General features: G+C 33.8%; 1 long non-coding RNA gene across 2 annotated transcripts; it reads left to right on the forward strand.

Moving 5' to 3' along the window:
• Positions 1 to 3,496: 3,496 nt before the first annotated feature.
• LOC144564342 (uncharacterized) lies at positions 3,497 to 5,669 on the forward strand. Of its 2 annotated transcripts, XR_013514601.1 has the most exons (4): positions 3,497 to 3,845; positions 3,967 to 4,124; positions 4,657 to 4,731; positions 4,918 to 5,669. It is a non-coding gene; the product is annotated as an uncharacterized LOC144564342 (long non-coding RNA). The 2 variants fall into 2 exon arrangements; XR_013514602.1 differs by lacking the exon at positions 4,657 to 4,731 and having other exon boundaries at positions 3,498 to 3,845; positions 4,918 to 5,667.
• Positions 5,670 to 6,000: the final 331 nt, after the last annotated feature.

The raw sequence follows: 6,000 nt of genomic DNA on the forward strand, positions 1-6,000 counted from the left end.
ATAATAAGATGGTTATAATTAATTATACGTGTTATAATTAAATTATAAATGTTATGTAAAAATAACAAGCAAAAACATTGGTTAATTTATAAACGTGTGTGACACGTTGTATAAAAGTTAACCGGTTAATTTATAAATGTGCAGGACACGTTGTATAAATTACCGAAACAACAAACCGCAAGAAAAATATATATATAATTGTTCAGAATAATTATACGAATATTATTTGTGTTCGGGCCGAGGGCATTCGGGTCTTTTCAGATTCGTCCTTATCCGCATGACATGTCATTGATCCTATCCAGATGACATGTCATCAATCCTATCCACAAGGGCAAAATGGTCATTTCACACCTATGCCACCTTGCATGTGTAGAAACATGGAGAAGAGTGTGGAAGGGTGTGGAAGGGGTATTTTGGTCATTTCACATATAAAAGGATGAGGTGTCAATGGCATACCTTGTAAATAGGCCGAACTTGGAGGGCATTTTGGTCTTTTGCAACCGACCCTAAACACTATAAATAGGGGTGGAGGGGTAGAGAGAAAATTAGCTAATTCATTCGTACCGGTTTCGTATCGAAACGAATCGGTATTTTCTCTCTTTCTCGGTTTCTCTCCCAAATAGTGTTTCGGTTGAGAAAAGAAAGTTATACGTACTTGACGTATAATCTTGCGGGTTGTTGTGGAGTATATTTACGGGATTGATGAATAGTATTTTACCGAATTTAGCGGTATGTCAGTTTTGCATATTGATGAAACTGAGCAACTGAAAATTCGTGTTTACGGGTTTTCGTCTTTTTCCCATGAATAGTGTTTTTGCAGAATTCGGCGGTTTACGGTGTTTCTGGCAGAAGAAATAAACCGCTCTCCGGTTAGTCCTGGTGGATAACCGATAGAGGTATCACACGTGTGATACTCCGAGTCGATTCCTTCCCTGGTGAGGCTCTACTTGCTCGGTCTGCATTCCAACTGTGATTTGGAAACAAGGTATAAATATGCTATATTAATCTATTTAATTGGTAAGTAGATTAAAGTTTTAGAAATCAATCATGGAGTAGATCTGTAAAAAGGATTAAATTGGGTTTTGATGCCAAAGGAATACTGAAGGTGGACCGCCTTGGAAAGTTTCCTGACATACCCCGTTTAATCCTGAGCTTAAGTTGGCCGTAGAAATTTTTGTTCTACGGTCATTCCGCAACTTAAGCCTAAACGGGTTTTTTGGTTAGCACCCCGAAACCCCAACAATTTATACCTTGTTAAGAATTATATTCATTATTCCTAAAAAATAAATATAATTTCTTTTTTTTCTCTAAAGATTTAAATTTATCCTATTCACCTTTCAACTCTTACAATATTATTTTATTTATATCATATAATTAGTTTCAATTTAATTATAATGTAATTATTAAAAACTACCTTCACTGTCGTCTACCCTGCAACCAACTTTGTATTTTTAATTTTGTTTAGAGGGGAAAATATGTAATTTTAAATTTTAGAGGAGGGAATATGTAATTTTGAAGTTTTTGAGGGGTATACGTGAAATTCCCCCTATCCTTTTCGGCATATGGTGAAACAATTATTATGTAATTTTAAATTGTTTCTAATTACTTTTACTTTTGTGTCAGAAAATTTGTTACTCATACCAAACATTAGAACACAATAATTTTAATAGTCACTGACTGTTAAAAAACAGTCAGTGTAGAATAACCTTCACTGGCGCCGGCTTTACTGACGCCGCTATAACAGTCAGTGTACGGGTATTTGAATCGTCAGTGAAGGGGTTTTTTATACTAGTGAACGGTAATGCAAAATCTGTGGTCAAGATGATCACTACTCTTCAACTTGTGAGAGAAGAAAACTGGATGATGCTATGACGATGTACCGACTAAAGAGTCATAAAAAAGGATACTTTTGGTATAGGCATAGAAATGATACTTTTGGTATAGGCATAGGAAAGGTACTTTTGGTGTACTCCAATTTTGGCATTTTTGTAATAATCGAAAGTGTATTTTTATTAGCGCTATTTTGAGGGCTCATTTTCAAATATTGAGGGCATAATGAATCTTTTCTAGTGTTATACCACTTTTGTCTCTAATTAATGATTTTTTTTTCTATGTTCTAAACTTAATTATTCTTACAAGGTGAAAGGAACAGCTGTCAGATTTAGGCCTAGCTATTTATGGAAATAAATAAATTAGTATGGATAAACTTTATCTTTCATGGCATACATACATGCATATGGTGTTAATAAGTATAAATAAAAAACTTATAGCAAACAAATTGTAATGCATCATGTTAACAAATTAAAAACTAATTAAGTTGAATCAAATCAATAGCTGAACCTAAATTTAAACATAGCCTACTTAACTAGTACTTATGTAATATTATTTTTTTTCAAAAATACATTTATTTGATATTTTCAAAATATCAAGCACTATTCAAATTAGAAAACTAAATTTGTAGATGTATTTTCATTTTTTTAAAAACCACATCTATGACATTAGGACCGATTTCAAAGATATTTATTGTTTTAGGATCAAACAATTAAGCGATTTTTTAATTGTTTTAGCACATCCAAAATATTTGCACAACGAGCAATAAACATGGATAAAAAGTTTCAGGTACTACATACATACTGCATGTACACATATATTAATTGTACAATACAGTAATAAAAATACAGTAGTATTCTTCCTTCTCTTATAAGAGCTCCCTTGCTGTCACCATGCCTTGTGGCAATAACATATTGATATTGATATCCGATTGACTTTGCATACTTATTAATTTAGAAAACTGTTTCGTTTTGTGGCAAATATATGTTTTACTCTAACAGATGTAGTCATAACATGTATTGAAGTAACTAATTTTTTTTAACGTTGATTGAAGTAAATAATTTTGGAAAGAAACATTAATTTTGTTAACCAAAATATAAAGATAAGACCTTGAATCCCCCACAAACAATTAATTAATTAATAACCATCAATGTAAGTGAAAGCCAGTGCATATGAAATTTTTTTTTGGGTTTATACAACTAATTTTGCATCAGATGGAAATTAAATTAGAGTAAAAAATAATTCTTCTCAATAAATAGAAGAAGCACCTTCAAAAAATCATGCATTATCATTTTTCTTTTAAAATAACATAATCTAGGTGCTTGGTTCAATTTTACATATCAAATAATTCCATAAACTCTAAATCCTATCAAATATTAGCTACAACTATTTTAAATATTAAAAACAAAATGATAAATGTTAGATAATTTATTAAGATAATACTCATGAACGGAATTTTAATAGTGTCAAGTTTCTATAAATAGATATTGTGTTGTCCATAAATATTATTAGATGTGAAAAGAAAATGAAATTATAAATATACTAATTTTGGATGGGGTGTTACTGTTCATTCTACAGTAACACCCCTACTCTGTTCCGTCGGATGTAAAATGGAGAGATCAGATTATTTTGAGCTGATGTCAGCTGACGTCATTTACAAAATTCATCTTACTCTCCCTCAGGAATTCGCCCGTGTCGCCAGGCGTCATCTTCTCCTCTTCTGCGCTGGCCACGTACTAATTCTCCCGCTACGTGTTTCTTCTCCGTGAGTCCGTGACCTCTCCCCCTCCTCTTTGTTGCGCATCTACTCCGTTGGAGATATCAGTTTCACCTTTCCCAGTTGTTCATCTCTTCCCCCATTAAGTTTTCCCTTTCCCTTTTTTCTCCGTCGCTAATCTGCTCCCAACCTCAAGCCATCGACGCTCCTCGCTTCTGCTGGCCTCAGCTTTCCCCCGTTGGACATGGAAAATTAATCCGAGCGAGCAACAATGCCTTCAGAACGCATGATTCCCAAGGTGAAATTTGTTCTCATTTTTTTTCTCCTGTTTCTGTCCATTATTCATCTCTTGCTTAGCTTTATTGGGAAAAAATAAGGTGGAAATTTGACCTCAATTTCCTCCTGTCACCGGCAAACAGTCGACGCATCCGACTCCACCCATCCGGCGGAATTCGGCTCTGGCGGCAGCGGAGGGGTAAGTACCGGAGGATCTCTACACCAGGCCAGGCATAGGTACAAGACAGCTGTTACCTCTCTTCGTGCCTCAATTAACTCTCTATGCGCCATCTCCTCTCAGGTATCGATCATTATTTTACGAACTATGTCTATGAGATCAATCTAGTAACAAGGTTTGGATGAAGATCCAACATTCATTTTCTTCATACGTAGTCCTTTGGGAGGCAACTCTTGCTTTATTCCTCACTTTGGTAGTTATTCTAGCATAATCCTCATAATTTTTACTAGAAAATACCCAAATCGACAGACTGAGTTAATATGTGATCTGTATGCTAAAAAACATTCCCTCAAACGCGCAGAAAAGCCTATTATGCTCAATTTGACCTCAATTTGTGTTAATATAACCTATGTTCACAGCTGTTCTACACTCCACCTGTTTAATTAATCACAAAACAGGCTAATAATAACAATTAAAAACAATAGGAAGGTGTAGTGACTACGGTCTACGGAGGTGCATATTCCTGCACCTTGCTTTATTCATGAACTATTTGATTGAACTATTATTTGCATTTTTATAATAATTTGTGTTTGTGTGCATTACATTTCAAAAATGACAAGATTTGAAATTTTATTCAATTTGTTCGACGTTATAGTAAAACATACCAGTACCGAAGTCAGATCTGAGTGACATAGATAGGTTGGAAGCACATGCAGCTTCTCTGAGAAAGGTATTTCTTCGAAGATTCTCAAGAGTTGCCTTAAATTTCTACTGAATAAGCAACTTTATTTGATTTGTATATTTCTGGGTATCAATTTTTGGCATTTGAATGGAGACAACATTTTTTATCGTCTTACTGACACTATTGCCTAATTGTATTCGAGACTTTCATCTCAGTTGTCTTGCTAACTTGCAGGAACTTGTCACTTAATGCCCGGAGATAGGAACTTCCAGGAAAAGTACTACAAAATCACCTGTACCTTAATGCCCGGAGATAGAGAAAGAGAGGCACATGATCCATCAGAGATGTAAGCCCTTATGGTAATATACCAATTACTTTATTAGTTGATTTGGGCGAATATGTGAAAATTTCGATAGATTTATCAGGTCTTTATATAGGTGGAATAAAGGGTATATTTGGTATTTTGTTATTACCCATGGTGTACTCCATATAAGGTATGTGTTGTACGTACTAAAGATCAGAACACTGGTACTATATGAATCTGGATTTCTGAAGGTAACTCAAATCTGACTTTCAATCTGCACGAATATTAGTTTACTAAATTGCCCCTGATAAAACTTCTTCCTATGAAGTAAAATAATTAGTTTACTAAAACATCTGATTAATTTTTACAATTTTGAAACATCTGGTTGATTAATAATGAGGTATATATGTGTATGATTCATTTTTAACACCATGCACAAGGCATCTTTGTAAAAGTTAAATTTCCTATATTATGAGGTGCATTTTCTAATTTCGCAGTTGAACTTGAATGTAAATTTTGATTTGCTCAAGGGAACAAATTCACCTATGCCATGTAAAAAAAAAAAAGTTAGGGCTATTGACAAATTCTCCTATAAGTAACAAAATATTTTACTTTTACTTTTTTTCCTCTTTTGCTGTAGTTCTTTCTTAAGAGCCTCCAAATATTAATTATCTTATTTTATTTTACTTTCATTTTTATTTCAGATTATAAAAAATTTTGGTCATCCACCTCCAAAGGAATTCAAAGCAAAGCAATTCACAACCTAGGTCCACAGTAACACACACACTGTTTAGTTTTTGGTACCCAAGTGATGAACTCCACTTGCGATACCACTCATACCAGTCATTTATCTTTTCTCTATTTTTTGCATTTGTAAGCCTTACTAGTAGTACCAGTGAGTCTTGTACATACATTTGTGCTTTCATTAATCTCACATTAGTTTGTTGAATCATTATTCCGTTGAAACTTCAAAAGATAATTACCTTCTCCAACTTCATTCCTGTGATAACTTC

This window comes from Carex rostrata, chromosome 13, assembly GCF_964058835.1.
Source record: "Carex rostrata chromosome 13, lpCarRost1.2, whole genome shotgun sequence".
Taxonomy (NCBI): Eukaryota; Viridiplantae; Streptophyta; class Magnoliopsida; order Poales; family Cyperaceae; genus Carex; species Carex rostrata.